The sequence below is a fragment of the Lagenorhynchus albirostris genome, chromosome 16 (assembly GCF_949774975.1).
Source record: "Lagenorhynchus albirostris chromosome 16, mLagAlb1.1, whole genome shotgun sequence".
Taxonomy (NCBI): Eukaryota; Metazoa; Chordata; class Mammalia; order Artiodactyla; family Delphinidae; genus Lagenorhynchus; species Lagenorhynchus albirostris.
In genome coordinates, this window is record NC_083110.1 from 75,908,806 (window position 1) to 75,930,274 (window position 21,469).

The window sequence follows — 21,469 nt, forward strand, 5'->3', positions numbered from 1 at the left end:
AGGACGCTGCTGCTTCTGGAGAGCTTGGAATGAGACGGCTGGTGAGAAGAGGGGGCGGGAGGGCTTGGGGCGCCTGGGCGGACTCCACCGGCCGCCACCATCCAGCGAGCCCAGGGATTCCGGTTCCCTGGCTTCGGGGGAGGGGCTCCGAAGCCTGCTTCCTGCTTCCTCGAGGGCAAATGTTGAACTGTCCCTGTTTATCACCAAAGGATGACCAAGGGACATGCTGTGCGCTGGCTTTTCTCTTGGAGAAGTTCCTTTGAGCTCCTAGAGTCACCAGAGACTCCCCAGGAGTCACACCCCATCTGGTCATGATCAAGGACACACAGTGCTGGTGGCAGGTGGGGAAGCATGGCGTCCACCTGCTCACTAAGCCCTGGATGCTGGGCTCCATGCTGAAGAAAAGTGGTGACCCCCGTGGGGCATCAGCCACGCTGAGAGTGAGGCTGGCAGTGGCCCTTTAGCCCCACATCTGGCATGGCCACCCTTCTCCACACGTAGTGGTGGCTGCCTTAACCCAAATATCGTTCAGCTGGAACTCTCTGACTTGTGCTCGGCTGGGACCCTTGGGCCCCCACGTCCAAGGGGAAAGTGTTTGCCGACTAGTATTGCCCAACTCTTGCTGACAAGTTGTCTTAGAAATGGCTATATTGGATTCAACTTTTATCCCTCTCTTCCCTCCCCCTCCGCCCCCAAGCTAACATTTGTGTGTGTAGACAATCTTAGCATGAAACTGGTTTAAATAAGCAGTTATTACTACATGTAATAATGTTCTTTGAAGTCTGACCGGAAGTCACCTTCTTCTGATTCACATGTCATAACTGTTGGAGCAAAGGAGAGGCAGGAGGACAGTGTCTGGCAGGTCCCCCACACCGGTTTGTGACCTGAATTTGCAGGAAGCGTTTCACCTTGTCTCACACATCTTGTCCAGCGTGTTCTCTTAGGTGATTGGACAAGAACTGACCTGAGCAGGGTTTTAGTCTTGATTTTAAGGCACTGGGTTCCATTATCCTAAAGGTTCAATATCCTAGTTTCTGTAAGTCATCAATAAACAGTAGAGGCTTCCCAAGGTGATCCAGAAAGTGCCCTGTGCCCACGATGGGAGAGTGAAATTTTTATTGAAAACCGTAACTCTAAAACATATGCCAATTCACGAGCAGCCCCCGTCTTGATTTAATAAAAACCAAGGTGAATGGACCTTGAATTAAACTAAATGCTTCCTGCCCATCCATCTTTTTATTTCTTTTACCATTTCAAATATTGTGTGAATGCTAAGAGCAGTTCTTTCTCTATCCTCCACTCTATGTGATTCCTCCAGGGTGGAAAGGATGGGAGCACAAGGCTTCGAGGGCTCTCCTTCCTGCTCTGCAAAGCCTAACTTTGGAAACATAGAAGGGAGGACCCATTTCAATAGGGACCAACCAGGAAGAACCTGACGCTTTTCACTGCCAGGTGCCCCAGTGTTGAAAAACGAAGTGTGTGCATGTTTGAAAAGATGGCGTCTTATTAACTTTAGCTCCTCATTTAGAAAACAAATCACTGAGCCTGGCCTCCTCTTGTCTAGTTTCTAAGTTTGCATGGAGACAGACATAGCCTTTGAAGCCTTGCCACCTTCCCGTTGCAGCTGGAGGTGTGCTCACACCTGCTTGGAGGAGCCCATGGCACACACCCCCCTTCCCAATTCTGTGTTCTGGGACATAAGCTTGGTAGCTTGAAGTCAGCTGTGATGGGCATATTTATACCAAGAAAGTCAGTAAAGGCTACAAATCGGGCCTTTTTCTCCACTGAGAGCTCATTGCTAAACAGCTCCCAGCACATCACTGCCCAGACAGGACTTTGTGTGTTACTGAAACAAAACTGCTCGGATTCAGAGCACATCTGGCCACTCAAGTTTGAATCACAACAGACATTCTTTAATGTGGCTCTTTCCTAGCGTCAGGCAGCTGTTCACCCTTCATTGTCCCAACATCAAAAGAACCAATGAGGTCGAGGACAAGCACAGAGCCAGGAAAATAAGCACAATTGAGTCTGACCATCTCCCTTTCACGCAAACACTCCTTGGGCAGCAGAGGCGTAGCGGCCCAGAGGATGAGGTCAATTGACAGTCAAGTTCAAACAAACAAATACATTTTCATCCATGTCAGGTTGGAGGAATAACCGTCATCTCTTCTTGCTCCCTCTGTGGAGGCAACAAGTTATACTCCCGGAAGCAACTCTATCCCTTTCACCTCTTCTTTAGTGAAAAAATAAGATCTGTCACCTACAGTGCCACATGTCTTGAAAAGATGCATTTCATAAATTACACTGAACCTTAGGACTGCCAAAAAAACAATAAAACCAGTTGTGTTGGCATCATGGTGACAACCCCCCAGATATGCCAGTCGGCTGGGTATTTTCATTATTATTTGAACACAGGCATCAAAACCCTAGGAGAAGTGAGAAGAAAATCGTTGCATTGGCCATCAGCGTCAACCAACTCTGCTAGAATTACCTTTAGCTAAATGTTTATATACAGTCCATAAAATTCTCCCCAGCTTCTTTATTCCCAAGAGAATTATCTACCTCATTTGGTAATTTATCAAACGTAACATGGTAATGTGGATTTCTCAGGTAGAACACTTAGAAATGTCCAGATCAGCGTCTATGTCAAGGGCCTGGGATAACTTCCTTGACGTCAGTCTAGAATAAGGCTTGATGTTGAAGGCCTGAACTTGGGTAGACAGCTGGGCTCGGTGTGAGAGCAATTGAAGATGGAAAATAAAGCCTCCATGGAGAGGCTCTCAAATTCCTAAACCCACATCCGGGGCTCAGTTTCTAGCCCTACCTGATCTGAACTTGTAGGTTTCAACCCCATCTGTGTTGGCTTTTGCAGTCACTCTGCAACTCTAGCTTTTCTTTATGCTGCTTCTTAGAGGGGATTTCAGGGCCCTGGGAGCCACTGAGGGAAAAGTGTTGTAGCATTTGGGGTTTGTGTGTCTCATGGTCCGCTGACCTCCCAAAGATGCTTCCCTAAGAGCCTGCCTATTTCTACCATGAAGTTGGCTGTGGGGGGGACGGGAAGTTGCCTTGACTCATCTCACAGCAACTGTACATTCCTTCTAGGACTCAGCTCGGACTTCTGCCACCGTGAGCAATAAACCTCTCTCCTCATGTTTGTGAAGCTAGTTTTCTTTTTCAGGATGCCCTTCTTTCTGAGAGAAGATGGAAAGAACAGGCCGAGTCCAGGTCCTGGTTGCTGTCCTTTTACATACTTTGGTGCAGGTAGCTGACGCCTTTGCAGGGCTGCAGTGTGACCCTCGGGGGGACCGCAGGCTGTGCATTTTTAGAATTTACCCAAATTCAGCATCGACTAATTTGCCTATGATTTCAACGAGGTTATTTTGTCAGGTGCCAGAAATTCCTCACATCTGCTCGTATCCTCTGGAGCACTTGCACCACAGGCGAGAGAGAAGTCCTGGATATATCTGAGGCTCCCACTACCTTTCTGGAAGGTCAACAGCGTCTGCAATGAAGCCACTGGCTCCTGAACTTTACTATCCACAAGAATCACCAAGAGACGTTGTTTAAAACTCAGATTCCTGAGCCCCTTCCCTGGAGATCCGTCTAAGGAGGTCTGGCAAGGCCTAGGATTCTGCATTTTCAGACATCAGGGCCCAGGTGACTGTGGCAGGTGGACTTCAAAGTGTCCTCCCTGAGGAAAAATGGTCTTAGACACCTGGATAAGCTCTATGGAAAACTGGCTCTTTCTAAAGATCTAGGTTTCACTCGTCTTCTGTGGTTCCCTAACATGCCAAACAGTTCAGTCTCCAGCTTAATCAAGGGCTGAGTCATTTTGTCCCCAGAGGGACAAAACTGATCATGCCATGAAATTTTTAAAACCTGTTTTCACGAGACTCTGGTGGAACGGGAGAAGCTGCCCACTCTACCTCTGAAGGCCTTTGCAAAACAGCCTCCTTCCTCTCTGTGGGGCTCCTGGCTGGTAAGCACGAGATGTGTTGGGTGTTGGCAGGGTGGCAGCACTCACTGGCTCAGACACTGTGTTAGAGAAAAGGGAGCCTGGCGCTCAGAGGGCCCCGGAGGGATGCTTGCTTGCGAAAGCTTGTGGAAGCGTGGTTGCACGTGTTAAATAGAACCTAAAGTTCACGGTTTGAAGAGTCTGAAATCTGTATTTGGAGACAGGAATCCCACTGGGAATTTTGAGAGTCAGATTAGAGTCATCAAAGCCCCAGCAATACCCCAGACTACTCATAGGAAATGTGTTTGGGGAGCATCAGACGCCATCGCAATGGCACACAACTGATTGGTTGACCTGAGCCGGTCAATTTCCCAATGACCAGATCAGAGAGACAGCTCCTGCCTGGCAAAAATACCAAACACCCAGCCCCCAAGGGCTCTGTCCACCATGGCCCGGCGTTCAAGCCATTTAATACCAAATCTCTGCTTGAATTATTAGTAACCAAACCCCATGATGTATTTGAATGCCAAGTCCCCTCGTAAGTTGAAATCATTCCAAACCTCAACAATCCTGTTTTATAGCAAGTTTGTAAACATAATCTCTTCTGGAACATTTGAGGGACATTTAAGGAGTACGGTGTCTCACCAACCCCATCAGGATTTCCCCAGGGGGAACCTTGAAAGTCCAATGACAAATAAAAGAGGTGTCTTGCCTTACCCTCCTTACCACATGGGACATTTTTATAAACACAGGGACAGGCTAGTCTTTATATTCTTAGGCTATAGCTCGGGAGAAGGAGTTCAAACCTTTGCCATTTGGATGTGCACGTCCATTGTAGTGAGGCAGCTCCTCGGAAGACATAAATCTGTCCCTCTGCTATGGTGTTGTGTTGAGCGGATGCCAGCAGACAGTTTCAGCCACCCTTATCCATCCTCCCTGATGGAGCACGGCCATCTCCCACACAGAGCTTCATCCGGCCCTGTGTCCAATGGGAGAACCACCACCTCCCTGAGGTGAGACCGGTTAGATGCTACCCTTTGAACGCCAGAAGCTCCAAGTAATGAGTGCACCCAAGTTTAATTCTTTGCATTCCTTCAGTTTTCACAGATTTCATTATTTGGGGGGTTTGTGCAAAGTGGGCTGCGGGGACTTACTTACACTGTCCATAGCTTGGACATCCAGAGAATAGAAGGGAGTCTGCACTGAGGAACCCTAAGGCATGTGCCACCTAGTTCAGCATTCCACGTGGAAATGCACTTTATATTTGGATACTTCAAAAATACTTTTGGAAGCCGAGATTTAGAAAAACTAAAGATATTTCATTCCCGGGGGACAGAGGGATCTGCAAATGCCTGGCTCCTGTACAATGTTCTGTTCCTAAAGTCAGACCTATAGGAAAATGGGTGGGACATCTGTGACTTTATGTTGGAGCAAATGCACCTGTCACTGTGGCCCCTATGACTCTGCTTCCCTCTGTGTGTCCTTATGGGCAAATGTTCACCAACAGCTGCGTACTAAGCATAAAACAGATGAAGCAAAATGTTACCATCCTCTAGTGTTTGTTTACATGGTAGTTTTTACTTTATTTTCTCCTAATTTATTAAACAGAAGTACAGCTCTATTAAACACACACACACACACACACACACACACACACACACACACACACACACATTACCAGAAGCCCTCCCCATGTGGCACTGTTACCTCTCGTGTGATACACTTGCCAACAGCTGTTTACTATTGCAATGGGACTCAGGACTGATGAATCCAAGGCCAATGTCGCCTGCTCTGTTTACAATGGCTTGTGTTTAGTGACTACATAACAAATGTTGTAATAAATTTTTATGAGAGAATTATAAAATTCCTGTTATAAAATCTCATCCACACTTTGTTGACCTGGTGTGAAAAAATTTTTATTAGGCACAAGTTAATTGTCGGAAATGGTGGTTTTATAATTTCATGGCGGGACGTAAGTTTACATTTCTTTTTATCTTTCTATATATCTTCCTATTTTGTACCTCCTTTTCTCTCCTGCTCCCACTGCCCCAGACACTCCTGACTGTCACACAGCCTCCTAGGGTTAGGTGTTCATCCTTTGGGACCATTTCTTTACTACCCAGGCCCCCCAGCAGTCACCCCTCCCATACACACCTGACCAGGGATTGACTGGCATGGCCCCCACCCTCCTAAATACCAGGCAACCTTTGCCACTTTTGACCCAGTTCCTTAGGCTTTGCTAGATGACTAATTGCTGCTCAAATCCCAGAGAGAGAGCAGGAAGGGCCTCAGAAGGGAAGAAGTCCCATATTCGTTGACTGCTGCAGTGTGTTGGGCCCTGTGCTAGGGACCTGCCACACACTGCATGTGCGTGTCCCCCCAGAATTCATATGTTGAGACCTAATCCTCAGTCTGATGGTGTTAGGAGGTCATGAGGGTGGAGCCCTCATGAATGGGATTAGTGCCTTTATGAAAGAGGCCCTGGGAGCTCCCTTGTCCCTCAGGCACTGAGGGACACAGCAAGAAGACAGCATCTATGAACCAGAGAAGCAGGCTCTCACTAGACACTGAATCTGCAGGTGCCTTGATCTTGGACTTCCCAGCCTCCAGAACTATGAGAAATAAAGTTCTGTCATTTGTAAGCCATCCAGTCTATGGTATTTTTGTTATAGCAGCCCGAATGGACTCAGCCACAGTTCCTCATTGAAGAGCTCCAGAGGTGGCACTCTCATTTAGCAGCTGCAGAGACTGAGCTCAGAGAGGTTAAATATCCAGCCCCGAATCACACAGCTAGTAAGTGGGGCATGGAGGTTTGAACCAGGTGGCTGATGTTAAACTCCTGTTTTCACTAAATCCATGAAGATGTCTCCAAAACGTAGGGATGATTCAGCAAAACCTCTCTTTTTACAGTTGGGGAAACTGAGGCATGGAGGAAGAAATTACTTCCCAACATCAGACATTAGACCTCAAGTGTCCTATGATCTTAGGCAAGCAGCACAGAAACTCACATTTAGAAACTCTCAAAGTTCCAACATTACCTTTGTCCTGGGGTCCACTGTGCCCCAGCTGCTGCTTCTTTAGAATGGAACCTCCTACCTAACCAAAGAATTAACTTGTAAAATTAATATCTTCATTCAAGCAATGTCTAAGAGCCAGAGCCCATGTGATGAAATGCCAGCTTTGCACTAATTTACTGTGTGACCTAGAACAGATGACTTAACCTCTCTGTGCCTCTGTTTCTTCATACGTAAACTAGTGATAACAGTAATACCTGCCTTGCAGTCCTGTGGAGTCATCGTGTTCTAAGTGCTTAGAATGGTACCTGACACAGGATTAACAGTTCAGTCAACACTGGAGGCTAATATTGGACTTATCTTCCCAGATAGCATCCTGTCCCTGTGAAAGGGGATCTTGGACTCACCTGGGAGGAATTCCTAGGAAAGGCAGGCGTGAGGGAGACATCGTGGGTGAGGGGGCTAGGCCAGGGCCCCTTTATCTTACCCCACGCCCCCCGTGCCCACAACACTGCAGCTTTATCTATTTCTGAGCAGATTTGCACGGCAGTCTCAAGCTGGACACTCAGTCCAGGGATTTTAGCAGGAAGACCCAGACATGATGCAGCAGGTGCTGTGTGGCGCTTGGCCTCCCCAACACCCCCTCAGGACCCACAGTCCCTGTCCCCACCTCACTGGGCCTACTGAGGCCTCGAGAATGACCAGGATGCAGGACGCATCACTGCCCTGCGTGTGGCTGGGGTGGGCTCTGGAGACATCCTCTTGAGTGGGGTCCAGGCCACTGCTCGGATCGGGCTGAGCTGCATGGAGGAGGGCTGGAGTGTCCTCAGGGGAGTTGCGTGTGGGTCACAGCCCAGCCCCCAGGAGAACAGGGAAGAAAGCGGAGGCTGTACCTGGGAATGGGATGCCCAGGCCAACAGGGGCTCCCTTTGCTGCCAGGGGACATCTCCAGGGTCAGCCCCAGGAGAAAAGACCCTCATGCAGCCTAAGGGTATGAAGAGTCAGTCTCCTGAGCGCCCACTGTGTTCCAGATGCCCCACTAAATACTTCCAAAGCATCACCTCATTCAATCCCCCAGTACTCCTGTGAGGCTCGTATTATTCTTACCCGCATCTGACAGCTGAGGAACTGCGATGGTTAATTTCATGTGCCAACTTGACTGGATCACGGGATGCCAGATATTTGGCTAAACATATTTGTTTTTTTTTTTTTTTGCGGTACGCGGGCCTCTCACTGTTGTGGCCTCTCCCGTTGTGGAGCACAGGCTCCGGACGCGCAGGCTCAGCGGTCACGGCTCACGGGCCCAGCCACTCCGCGGCATGTGGGATCTTCCCGGTCCGTCCCCTGCAAAGGCAGGCGGACTCTCAACCACTGCGCCACCAGGGAAGCCCTAAACATTATTTCTGGGTGTGTCTGTGAGAGTGTTTCTGGATGAAATTAACATTTGAATAGGTGGGCTCAGTGAATTAGTTTACCCTCCCCAATGTGGGCGGCATCATCCAATTCGCTGCGGGCCTGAACAGATCAAAAAGGAGGAAGGAGGAACTTGCCCCTTCCTGCCTGATTGCTTGAGCTGAGACATCAACCTTGTCCTGCCCTCAGTTCCCCTGGTTCTCAGGACTCTGGACTGAATTACACCACCGTCCTTCCTACTTGCAGACAGCACATCGTGGGGGCTTTTCAGCCTCCAAGATTGCATGAGCCAGTTCCTTATGATGCTCCCTTATACACAAAGACATGTGCGTGGTTCTGTTCCTCTAGAGAATCCAGACTGTGTGGATTCAACCAATAGGGACGGAGCAGCTCATGTGAGGTCACACAGTTGCTCCATGAAGAGCCAGCTCCAGCTCTCTCACTCCCGCTGCCTCTCACTTCTGCAGGGACCCCATAGTAAGGCTGGGAAGCAGTGTCCAGGGAAGCATTGTTTCCCAGCATCAATATCCCCACGGCGATTTACTGTGTCCCTCTTTGCTGACTTCCAACAAGAGTTAAAAATGAATATTTAGCAGATGGTGGCTTTTTCTCACAATGGTCTATGAATGCCACTGTGGGCAGTGCTGATAATGCCCATGGAAATGAAAAAAATGAATAAAAATGAATATTTACAAGAGTCACATTTCATCCTGGCCTCTAACTTATTTGGTTTGACCCTGTACAAGGCTTTTTACTCTTTCAGCTCTAAATTTTTCATCTTTAAAAATAAAGTTATGGGGCTTCCCTGGTGGTGCAGTGGTTGAGAGTCCGCCTGCCGATGCAGGGGACACGGGTTCGTGCCCCGGTCTGGGAAGGTCCCACATGCCGCAGAGCGGCTAGGCCTGTGAGCCATGGCCACTGAGCCTGCGCATCCAGAGCCTGTGCTCCGCAACGGGAGAGGCCACAACAGTGAGAGGCCCACATACCACAAAAAAAAAAAAAAAAAAAAAAAAGAATTGTATCCAAACTAAATAAGAAGACAACCCAATAAAAAGAGGCAAAAGATTTAGGCAGACTCCTCCAAAGAACATTCGCTCATGACCCCCACACAGAAAAAGATGTTCAACATTATTAGCCATCAGGACAGTGCAAATTAATACCATGATGAGATGCCAGCACACAGGGAATGGCTGGAATTAAAGACTGAGAATACCAAGTATTGTGAAGAATGTAAAACAACTGGGACTCCCATACATCATTGGTGGGAATGCAAAATGATGGAAAACAGTTTGGCAGTTTTTTATAAAGGTAAACATACACTTATCATATAACCCAGCAATTCCATGCCTAGGTTTTTTCCTAGGAGAAATGAAAACACGTGTCTGCAGAAAGACTTGTATAGCAATGTTTTTAGTAACTTTATTTGTGATAATCCAAAACTCAACACAACCCACACATCCATCAACAGGTGGAAAAACGATTGGGGTATATTCTGTAGGACCCCATGTATGTGAAATGATTTATTAAAAACAGACAAAACTAAGCTAGAGGAATCAGGCTCCCTGACTTCAGACTATGCTACAAAGCTACAGTAATCAAGACAGTATGGCACTGGCACAAAAACAGAAACATAGATCCAAGGTAGAGGATAGAAAGCCCAGAGATAAACCCACGCACTGATGGTCACCTAATCTATGATAAAGGAGGCAAGAATATACAATGGAGAAAAGACAGCCTCTTCAATAAGTGGTGCTGAGAAAACTGGACAGCTACATGTAAAAGAATGAAATTACAACACTACTTAATATCATACACAAAAGTAAACTCAAAATGGATTAAAGACCTAAATGTAAGACCGAACACTATAAAACTCTTAGAGGAAAACATAGGAAAAACACTCTTTGACATAAATCACAGCAAGATCTTTTTTGACCAACCTTCTAGAGTAATGAAAATAAAAACAAAAATAAGCAAATGGGACCTAATTAAGTTTAAAAGCTTAGGTTTAAACTTTTTTTAAGCTTAAAAGCTTTTGCACATCAAAGGAAACCATTAACAAGATGAAAAGCTGACCCTTAGAATGGGAAAAAATATTTGAAAACAAAGCAACGGACAAAGGATTAATCTCCAAAATATACAAACAGCTAATGCAGCTCAATATTAAAAAAACAAACAACCCAATCCAAAAATGGGCAGAAGGCCTAAATAGACATTTCTCCAAAGAAGACATACAGATGGCCAACATACACATGAAAAGATGCTCAACATCACTAATCATTAGAGAAATGCAAATCAAAACTACAGTGAGGTATCACCTCTCACCAGTCAGAATGGCCATCATCAAAAAATTCTACAAACAAGAAATGCTGGAGAGGGTGTGGAGAAAAGGGAACCCTCTTGCACTGTTGGTGGGAATGTAAATTGATACAGCCACTATGGAGAACAGTATGGAGGTTCCTTAAAAAACTAAAAATAGAACTACCATATGACCCAGCAATCCCACTACTGGGCATATACCCTGAGAAAACCATAATTCAAAAAGTCACATATACCCCAGTATTCATTGCAGCACTATTTACAATAGCCAGTAGCCAGGACATGGAAACAACCTAAAAGTCCATCGACAGATGAATGGATAAAGAAGATGTGGTATATATATGTATATATATAAATGTGTGTGTGTGTGTGTGTATATATATATATATATATATATATATATATATATAAAATGGAATATTACTCATCCATAAAAAGGAACAAAACTGGGTCATTTGTAGAGATGTGGATGGACCTAGAGTCTGTCATACAGAGTGAAGTAAGTCAGAAAGAGAAAAGCAAGTATCATATATTAACACATATATGAGGAATCTAGAAAAATGGTACAGATGAACCTATTTGCAGGGCAGGAATAGAGACACAGACGTAGAAAACGGACATGTGGACACGGGGTGCGGGGGGGGGGAGCGGAGGGTGGGATGAATTGGGAGATTAGGTTTGACATATATACACTACCATGTGTAAAATAGATAGCTAGTGGGAACCTGCTGTATAGCGCAGGGAGCTCAGCTCGGTGCTCTGTGATAACCTAGATGGATGGGATGGGGGTGGAGGGAGGTCCAAGAGGGAGAGGACATATGTACACGTATATCTGATTCACTTTGTTGTACAGCAGAAACTAACACAACATTGTAAAGCAATTATATTCTAAAAAAAAGACAAAACTAGTCTATAGTGACAAAAAGTAGATCAATGGTTACTTGGGTTTGGGGTAGTGGACATTATAAAGAGACTCAAAGGAATGTTTTGGGAGTGATAGAAATACTGTGTCTTTAATTGTAGTGATGACTGGTTACTCGAGTACATTGTCAGAGCTAGTCAAACTGCACACTTCTAATGGGTGCATTTTACATAACAACGTGAATATAATTAACATGGCTGAACTGTGCACTTAATATGGTTAAGATGGTAACACTTATGTTATTTGTTTTTAGCCACGATTTTTAAACAATTAGCACACGTAAAACAATGGGTGCATTTTACTGTATGTAAATTAAAGCTGAATAAGGTTGATTTAACAAATAAAGCTATATATCTCTAAGATCTCTTCTAGCTCCCGGAAATCTTGACAAATTCTCAAAATTATCTTCTCTCACCATTATCGAAAATTCTTCACTTTTCCATACAGCTCAAAATTTTCCTAATAGGATGACATTCATCTTAAGATAAATTTAGAGGTGGAGTCTTTAAACTTTTATGTGCCATGGACTCGCTGGCAGCCCGTGAACCCTATGGGCTCCTCTAAATAACATTTTTTAAAAGAATGAATACATAAGATTTTGAAAGAAAACAATCGTATTAAAAATGTAGTTGCCAAAATATTTTTTACATATGTTTGCAGTATAGTGATATATGTGCTTTGTTATCAACACATTAAATAACAAGGAATAGTGACAATCTCAGAATTTACCATCATTTCGAAAGCTGAGGCTAAATAAGATTTTGAGTACCTGTGTCAACTGTAAAGTGATGTGAAGTTACCTGTGATCTCCACTGGTGACGGAGTTATAGGCTAACACCCCGATGTTCTACTCCTCATTCATAATTGAAGTTAATGCTAAATTTTTTAGTGAAAACGAGGACCACATTTTCCACCAAATTCATGGACTAAATTCGGTCTGTGGAACGCAGAGAATCCCTAGTTTAGTGCGTGATTTTGTCATTCGCACCTTGATGTGAAAGCAGCTTTTGACAGCCTCGTTTTGATTAACCCTGAGATGATCCCCTCAGGTTAACCCTGAGATGATCCCCTCACCCACAGGAAGCTGAGAAGGGAGCCTGGAGCACAGGGAGGATGGAGGAAGCGGGTACTGAGAGCTCGCGGAGCTGGATGTAAATGGTGGGGGGTGGCAAACAAGGGCATGGGGAGGGTCTATCTTGAAGTTTCCTGATGGGCTGGTTTAACCTCTCTCCTCCTTTATTTATTTATTTATTTTTTACATCTTTATTGGAGTATAATTGCTTTACAGTGGTGTGTTAGTTTCTGCTTTATAACAAAGTGAATCAGTTATACATATACATATGTTCCCATATCTCTTCCCTCTTGCATCTCCCCCACTCCCACCCTCCCTATTCCACCCCTCTAGGTGGTCACAAAGCACCGAGCTGATGTCCCTGTGCTATGCGGCTGCTTCCCACTAGCTATCTACCTTACGTTTGGTAGTGAATATATGTCCATGCCTCTCTCTCGCTTTGTCACAGCTTACCCTTCCCCCTCCCCATATCCTCAAGTCCATTCTCTACTAGGTCTGTGTCTTTATTCCTGTCTTACCCCTGGGTTCTTCATGACATTTCAGAAATGTGGCGCAAGGAGGGGCACCTCGTGGGTTCCCCTGGTCTGGAGAGCCCGGCTCCCACAGAAACTGGCAAGAGCTGGAGGAAGGATGGGTTGGCAGTTAGGGGCGGCGTGAGCTCCTGTCCAGACTCTCCTGGAGGCAGGCTGGACGCAGGGCAGACCCTCCCTCCCGCCCCTCATGCAGCTCCAGCGCCCCCAGCGGGCTACGCAGTGGTGCAGGGCAGGGTCCATCCCCAGAGCCCACGCCACAGCTGCCGCGCTGGCTCTCACTGCCTCGAAGGTAGCTTCCACCCAGGGCTCTTGGCTTTGCCTTCAAGGTGCTTTGATTTCTGCACTGAAAGATTCCCCGAGGCAAAGAAACAGAGAGGGGTGGTTATCTGCTGAAATTCCTCACAGATTTACCCACAACTGAGGCCCAGAGAGGGGAGGGGACCCGGCTTGGGTCCCCAGGAAGCAGGTGGAGGGGCTGAGACCCACGTCAGGTCCAGGTTCGCTGGCTCTCTTCTCCCCTGAGATGCAGGGGTGTGAAGGAAAGGGCAGCGTCGTGGGCAGCGCCCGGCTAGCCCGCCTGTGGACACACAGGTGGTCAGAGGCAGCGTGGGCCTCAGAGGTCATCAAGCATCTTTATAGAGGAGAGAAATGTGTTCCAGAGAAGGGAGGAGGCTCCTGCCAGCAGCTGGAGTGACAAAGCGGTACTTTGGTCCTAGGTTAGCGGTTCCCAAGCCTGACCAGGCACCAGAATCACCTGGAGCCATCGTTCCAAACACGGCTCCGGGGACCAGTCCCAAAGCCACACATCAGAACCTCTGTCGAAGGGCCCGACATCTGCACTGTCACTGAGCAACCCAGGCAGCTCCAGTGTGTGACCAGGCTCGAGGACCATGGCACTGAGCCATTCCCAAGTGTGCCCTGGAAGGGGCTGGGGTGGGACCTCTGACCCCTGCCCTGGGCTCTAGCCATGGGCAGACGGGAGGGAAGAGGGCAAGGAGAATGTTCTCCCCTTGGGAAGGAAGAACGGACCTCAAATAGGTGTTGGTTCAAGAAAAAGCTTAAGCCTTGAGCCAACGCTTCCTTTTCATTGGGTAAATCTAGACCCGAGGAGCTGGGTGCAGGGAGGTGGGGGGAGGGGGACTTCATTGGGTACAGCATCATTTTAACTCTCCGATTCTCTCCATTAGATCCAAAGAAGGACAGAGGCTGCATCTTACTCATTTCTGTACCCCAAGTGCTCAGCCCAGAGACAGGTACACAGCAGGCACTAAATAAATGCTCCTGAATTCCCATTATTAGCTATGCTGCGTGAGTGGCGCTTTCACGATAGAGTTTTCTGCCGCCTCTTGAGTTTCCGCAGACACTGGGAGTTGCTGAGAATGCTGTATTCCAAGTCAAAATATTCATTATGACACACGCTGTGTGCAATTTCCACAGACCCATTCATTACCCCATAATGTGCTTGGGGAGGAAAACAAACCGCTCTTGGAAAGGCAGCCGTGCAGTAGCTGAGGTCAGAGCTCTGTCACCACACTCAGTGGCCTTTCCAGGGCGCATCTCTGTTGACCGTGACCAAAAGGGTCTCTGGACCTGGGAGCACTGGACAGTGGATCTTCATCCAGGCAAGATCCAGTCACACATCTCAGGCAAGGTCAAGAAGCCCGAGGACCCCAGGGACGAAACCCACCCCCTGGCCCCTGACACGTGCTAATTGCAGCACGTTTATTTGCAATGCTGGGGACCCTTTCAGTCATGGGAGCAACGTAGAAATCCCTCTGTTTGACCTTTTCCCTGTTTATCTCATTAAAAAAGTAGCTGCACGGTGCAGAAGTTTGCTCCTGGTCTCATTAGCTGCCTCCTCATAATTGCAGGTTTTTAAGCAAGTTCCAGGCAGAGCCTCTGATGGAAATTAAACTCAAAGAGAAAGAGAACGAGAAAAATGCGTAGGAGCTGGATAATTGCATGCCTGTGTCTCTAGCGGTGGGCTCAGGCACACAGAGCAGCAGATGGGGTCTAAGCTGAAGGAAATATGGAAATGAAGCCCAACTCAGACAAATGGTAAAACCAAAGCAAGCCCTGAGAACACTTCTGGACAAGCCTCTAGCTCTCTAGCTAGTGTTTGTTTGGTGACGTTACCTGGCAGTTGGCTCTGACATTTCCCCCCCACCCCTGACCGTACTCCCTGGACCTCCTCTGTCTCTTGGCCAGGGAGGGTTCCGGCACCCGCTCCCAGGGCTGCAGGTCACTGGACACCAGCCAGGGCACAGCTGGCCTGCACCTTCCCTCCCAGCCTCTCCCGCCAGCTGCACTCACTTCCATCCAGCCAGCTGCAAGCCTACCCAGGGCGTTCGAGGGCTCTTTACTCTCACCAAGCAGGTGCTAGATTTTTTTTTAACCTGGTGTCCTCCTCAGCTCATCCTCCAGCGTGGGCGGGAGGAGAAGTCATGGGCTCTGGAATCACAATGACCTGGTATGGAATCCATTCATTGCCATCTTTGTGACCGTTAACCTCTCAGAGCCGCCATCATTAAAATGGTGATAATAGGGCTTCCCTGGTGGCGCAGTGGTTGAGAGTCCGCCTGCCGATGCAGGGGACACGGGTTCGTGCCCCGGTCCGGGAAGATCCCACATGCCGCAGAGCGGCTGGACCCGTGAGCCATGGCCGCTGCGCCTGCGCGTCCGGAGCCTGTGCTCCGCAACGGGAGAGGCCACAACAGTGAGAGGCCCGCGTACCACACACACAAAACAAATGGTGATAATAACACCCAAACTGTTAGAAGGATTAAATGAGCTGTCTCTGGAAAGCGCTGGCACGCGGTAAGTACTCCATGTATGTTAGTTCCCTGCTCAGCCTCCAATTTCTAAGAAACACGTAATGTCCTCTGGAGTGAAGGTCAGACCATTCGGGGGTTTTGGAATTGCTAGCTTTTCAGGGCAGCCTCTCTGGAAGAGACAGTATGGCTCAGTGAGAGGAGCCCTGTGGGTTTGCGTCTCCCGTGACCCTTGGCCGTAGTCCCCATCCTCTTGGGTCTCCATCTCCCTGGTGTCATCGAGGATGTGGCGAGCCGGCCCCAGGTCCGCCCTGCTCAGCTGCCGAGGCTGTCGTGAGTTCTGGGTGGCTAAGGTGTGAGAACAACCTCTGGAAACTGGTAAAAAAGGAACTTTGACTCCAACCCAAATGGGTAGCTTATGGGAACGGGCAGCTCTGGAAACCCACAGAGGAAAAGAATTCTCAAGGGCTTTTATTGGAGACTCTGTGCGGGCTGGTGGCACAACTCTGGTGCAGCTGGTGCCGTGGAAAGAGCCACAGCTTTGCAGCCTGAAGAATCTCGCTGACCTGTACCTGCTGTGAGGCTCCAGGCCGATTCTTCACCTGACAGTGGGAAATGGGAAATGCATAATGGATGTAAACGGGAAATGCATAATGGATGTAAATGCTCTTTATAAACTGTAAAGCGCAGATCCACCTGTTAGTTGTTTTGTAATTCTTCACTCTAGCCCCAAGGATGTCCGGCTCAACATTATGTTCTGGTTGGTACTTAGTGTAAAATAGATAGTTAGTGGGAACCTGCTGTATAGCGCAGGGAGCTCAGCTCAGTTCTCTGTGATGACCTAGATGGGTGGGATGGGGGTGGGGGGAGGTCCAAGAGGGAGGGGACATATGTACACATATAGCTAATTCACTTCGTTGTACAGCAGAAACTAACACAACATTGTAAAGCAATTATACTCAAAAAAAAAAAAATCCTTGTAGAAGCGAATATACCCAGACCCTCCCTGAAAGCACATTTATGTCCAAGCAGCCTTTGAAGAAATTAGCCTTAACAAGATGATATTTAATGCAGATTGGGGTCTGCAGAATAATGGCTCCCTAAAGATAATCCCCAGAGCCTGTGAATAGGTTATGTTACCTTAAGTGGCAAAATGGACTTTGCAGATATAATTGAGTTAGGGATCTTAAGACAGGAATATTATCCTGGATTACCTAAGTGAGCTTAATGTAATCACAGGGTCCTTAAAATAAGCAAGACAGGAATCAGGGCAGTCAAGGAAGGAGATGTGACGATCGAAGCAGGGGTCAGAGCCAGAGAGAGACTGAAGATGCTGTACCGCTGGCTTTGAGGTGGAAGAAGGAGCTCAGGGATGCAGGCAGTCTCTGGAAGCTGGAAATGGTAAGTGGATTCTCCCCTAGAGCATCCAGAAGGAACGCAGACCTGATATCTTGATTTTAGCCCATTGAGACTCGTTTTGGACTTCAGAACAATAGAGCTGGAAGATAATAAATTGTGTGTTGCTTTAAGACGTCCAATTTGTGTAACTTGTTACAGCAGCAAAAGGAAACGAATACACAGATAAATGGAAACTTCTGCAACTTGCATACAAAAATCCCAAAGCCCAGGCACAAAAAGGGAGATACCTGGTTTAGCAGGCACACTATGGAACAGAGCCTAATGACTAAATGTCAGTGATGTGGCCCTGGTCACAATGGCAGCTTCAGTGTTGAGGCTCTGTTTGTTTGTTTTTAAAGAAGTGGAGTAACTGGAATGAGAGAAAGGATGTTTTACATTCACTAAGGTCACTGGTCACACAGAAACAATGGGTTCAGTTCAGGGCAAAGCAATTCCAGGAGGGCATTACAAACTAGTTCATCTCCTAAGCATGAGAGAGAGCAGGAACTCTCATACTTTACTGGTGGAGAGCAAACTGGTACCACTACATTGGACGGCAATCTGGCAATGTGTATTACAAATTTTAATGCATGTATCTTTCAATCTAGCAATTGCATTGCTCTAAATCTATGACACAGATACCTGTACAAAGAGGTATATGCAATGCAAGGATATTCATGATTGTTTTGTTTGTAGTAGCAAAAGATTGGAAACTACCACGTGTCCATCAGCAGGGGACTAGCTTAATGAAATATGGTTTTTATGAAACTGCCTACGTTGCTTTTAAAAGAATCAGGTACGGCTTTAAATACTGACGTGGAATCATCTCCAAAATTTATTACTATGTTTAAGAAAAGCAAGGTGCAGAATAGTGTATGTAATATTTTTGTCTAAAAGAATGTGTATACTTTGCAAATGCATAATTTCTCTTGAAAAGATAGGAAGTGGTAACGTGATTATCTCTGGGGGGAGGATTCCAGAGCCTGGAGGTATGGCAGATAAGGTTTGATTTGCCCTTCATCTCACTTTTACACTTTCTCCTCCCATGTGCCTGCATTACAAATTTAAGAAAAGGAAGATAAAAGGGAAGGAAACAGAAGTCCCTGAAACCAGCTCATGGGTGTGGCTGTTAAAAGAACTGGAATGTTTACTCTGTGCAGAGGGCAAGGCTGAACCAATGGAGAAGATTTGGTCTTTGAAATAAGGAAGAATTTTCCAGCCATCAGAGCCGCCTGAAGGAGAACCAGGCTGCCCCCGTGAGGAGTGAGTTCTCTGTGGCTGTTGGGCTGATGAAGCTTAGGCTGCGTGAATCTTTCTTGCGGGGCCACAACGGGGTCTCAAGTTTTTGGAGGACTTAGTATAGTGCAGGAAGTTTCACCCCAGCTCCATATTATTATTATTTTTTAATAATAAAAAGGATCCTTTAAATGTAAATAGTACCATAATTCATCAAAATACTTTATAATAGTTAACTGCCTCTTAAATATAATCTTATAAACGATGCCTTCTGGAGTTGAAAGTAATGTGGATGCAATCTGTTTAACATTATCTATTTAGAACATGGTAATAGAAGTGGAAAAAATTAACAATCTCCTATGAAGTCTTCTAAAAAAGGAAATCATAACAAGTTTCTGATCAGATAAATGCCATTCCAGTATTAAAATGGGTTAAAAAGAAGTGTAAATAGATTTGAATAGGCATGTCAGTTTCCTGGGTTTTGCCCTTCTCTGCAAACTTGACTCTTTAATAGAGTTAAAACTGAATTCTTGTTTTCTGTCATGAGCAAAAAATTCCTTAACGGCAGCCCAGAAGTGACCTTAATGTCTTGGTGAAACATACTTCTTCACCTTCTGATGGTTGCTTGGTGCGCCAATCTCTAGTATATCTGCTGTCTCACCTTTGCTAATCTTCTCAGGCATCTCCATTAGGAGGACAAGTGTGATGAATCACCGTTCCAGCCACGAGTCCGTCTTAACTCTCCAAATGCCGTCACAGGTTGCCATAGCAACACAGCCTTTGTGACTCAGTAGATCGACCACTCTTAGGCACTGTCCACCTGGCACCTGGTACAGCCAATTATTCTTCCCAAAATTCGATTGCTGGGCTGCCCCTGACCCATGACACTTCATGAGCACTTGATGAATGAGTTTCCGACATATCCAGGCAAAGGGAGATTATTTAAAATCAATTCACGCTCTTCATTATAAATTCAGAGCTGATTAGGGTCACTGTAGCCACATCCCTTAAGCACCCCTAGGCCTCTCGTCTGCCTTGGGCAGCCCTGGGCCACCAGACACTTCCTGATCTGGAGGTGACAGAGCCTTTCCCATTGAAGGACTTGGGGCATGTTGACCTTCTTTCGATAAAAATGGATTGTTGGGTTTGGCATTGGGCTCAGGTATCTGCCTCTCTTGGCAAATGTTATCCAAATATCATTTAAATGATTTCCAAGCCAACTTCTTCCTCCATTCAACAGGCTTATTGATATTTCCAAAGCTTTTGGACCCCAGCCCAGGTCTTATGGAAAAATACTCCTGCTTATATTCATCCAACTAAACATGAACCAGTCTCATCACGCATGTCATGATATCCTCGCCTTCAGGAGAACCATACGGTCGCCTTTTTCCAAAAATGTGTCCAACGCTAGAGCAAGGGATGATGAAGAGCTTACCTCCACCCATCCAAATCCGAAATGATATTTCGAAATTTTCTCCTCCCCAGATATCCATGCCACTGTCACACTGTCCAAGTTCAATGAAATCGTTTCTCTTCATGGCAAACGACCCTCCAGCAATGGTCGGTGACTTTATTGGTGTCGTCGCTCCCTCCAGGCCTCTGAGCTTGGAAAAGGGAGCACGACCCCATCTGAAATGCAGCCCCCAGTTGAATCCCCCTCACAACACGGGAGGAGCTATAGGCGAGGGTCAGCACTGGTGGTGCTGGTCACCAGGCATACTACCGTCCACTAGTCCTCCTGGATGACGGCCAGCGAGGAGCCGGCCACGTCACAGCCACTCTGATGATTCTGCCTCAAATCAATCTCCCACGCTTTGTATTTTTTATGACTTTAATTTTTCCGAGGAGGTAGTTTTGGACATATTCATCTAGTTCTCCTTTCAAATCACTGTGCACGAGCATGATGTCCTGAAGAAGCCAGGCAGGCACGTGGTCTAGGAGGCTGTGGACAGGCCAGAGCCGGGCACACAGCCTTCATTGCAGAAGCAAATAGCAACAGCAGCCGCTGGCAAATCCACTGAGTCAGACTTGTCTGGACATGTGCTGCCCTCCCCGTATCGGCTACATCTCTGTGGCAGCCAAGCCCTGACTCAGAAGCATATTGAAGGCATGTTTCTGATACCGCAGGTCTCTCAATGCCTGATCACTTTCATTAAAAATCATACCCAGGGCTTCCTTGGTGGCGCAGCGGTTGAGAATCTGCCTGTTAATGCAGGGGACACGGGTTCGAGACCTGGTCTGGGAGGATCCCACATGCCGCGGAGCAACTAGGCCTGTGTGCCACACACTGAGCCTGCGCGTCTGGAGCCTGTGCTCCGCAACAAGAGAGGCCGCGATAGTGAGAGGCCCGCGCACCGCGATGAAGAGTGGCCCCGCTTGCCACAACTAGAGAAAGCCCTCACACAGAAATGAAGACCCAACACAGCAAAAATAAATTAATTAATTAATAAACTCCTACCCCCAACATCTTCTTTAAAAAAGAAAAAATCACACCCAATGCAGAAGAGAATTTCACAGTATCTTTTTCTGGATCTTCAACATGGTTCTCTCTCACGTCGTCAATGTTGTTTGCTTTGAACTGTGATTCTAATACTCCACTTGGACCTCGAGTGAAACAGGGATAGAATTTGGGGAGGAAATAGTCCATGGAGCCCAGACACCTTGATGAGCACATTCTTAAGTGGCTGTCAGTTCACTGAAGTTGAAATAAACAAAAAGCAAAACTGTTCAGTTCCCAGGTGAAAAAGAACGTCCGCAACAGATATATCGCACGGTGACACTTCCCACTGTAGACCCAGCATAGCTGCAGGGCTGCACTTCCCACTGTGGACCTGGCATA

The 21,469-nt window shown here is 46.8% G+C and overlaps 1 non-coding gene and 1 pseudogene across 1 annotated transcript; one reads left to right on the top strand and one right to left on the bottom strand.

The window, feature by feature from the left end:
* The first annotated feature begins 8,973 nt into the window (after positions 1 to 8,973).
* LOC132507692 (small nucleolar RNA SNORD35) lies at positions 8,974 to 9,054 on the top strand. The gene has a single exon (XR_009536265.1). It is a non-coding gene; the product is annotated as a small nucleolar RNA SNORD35 (small nucleolar RNA).
* Positions 9,055 to 19,340: 10,286 nt separating this feature from the next.
* On the bottom strand, positions 19,341 to 20,805 carry LOC132506956 (polypeptide N-acetylgalactosaminyltransferase 11-like; annotated as a pseudogene).
* Positions 20,806 to 21,469: the final 664 nt, after the last annotated feature.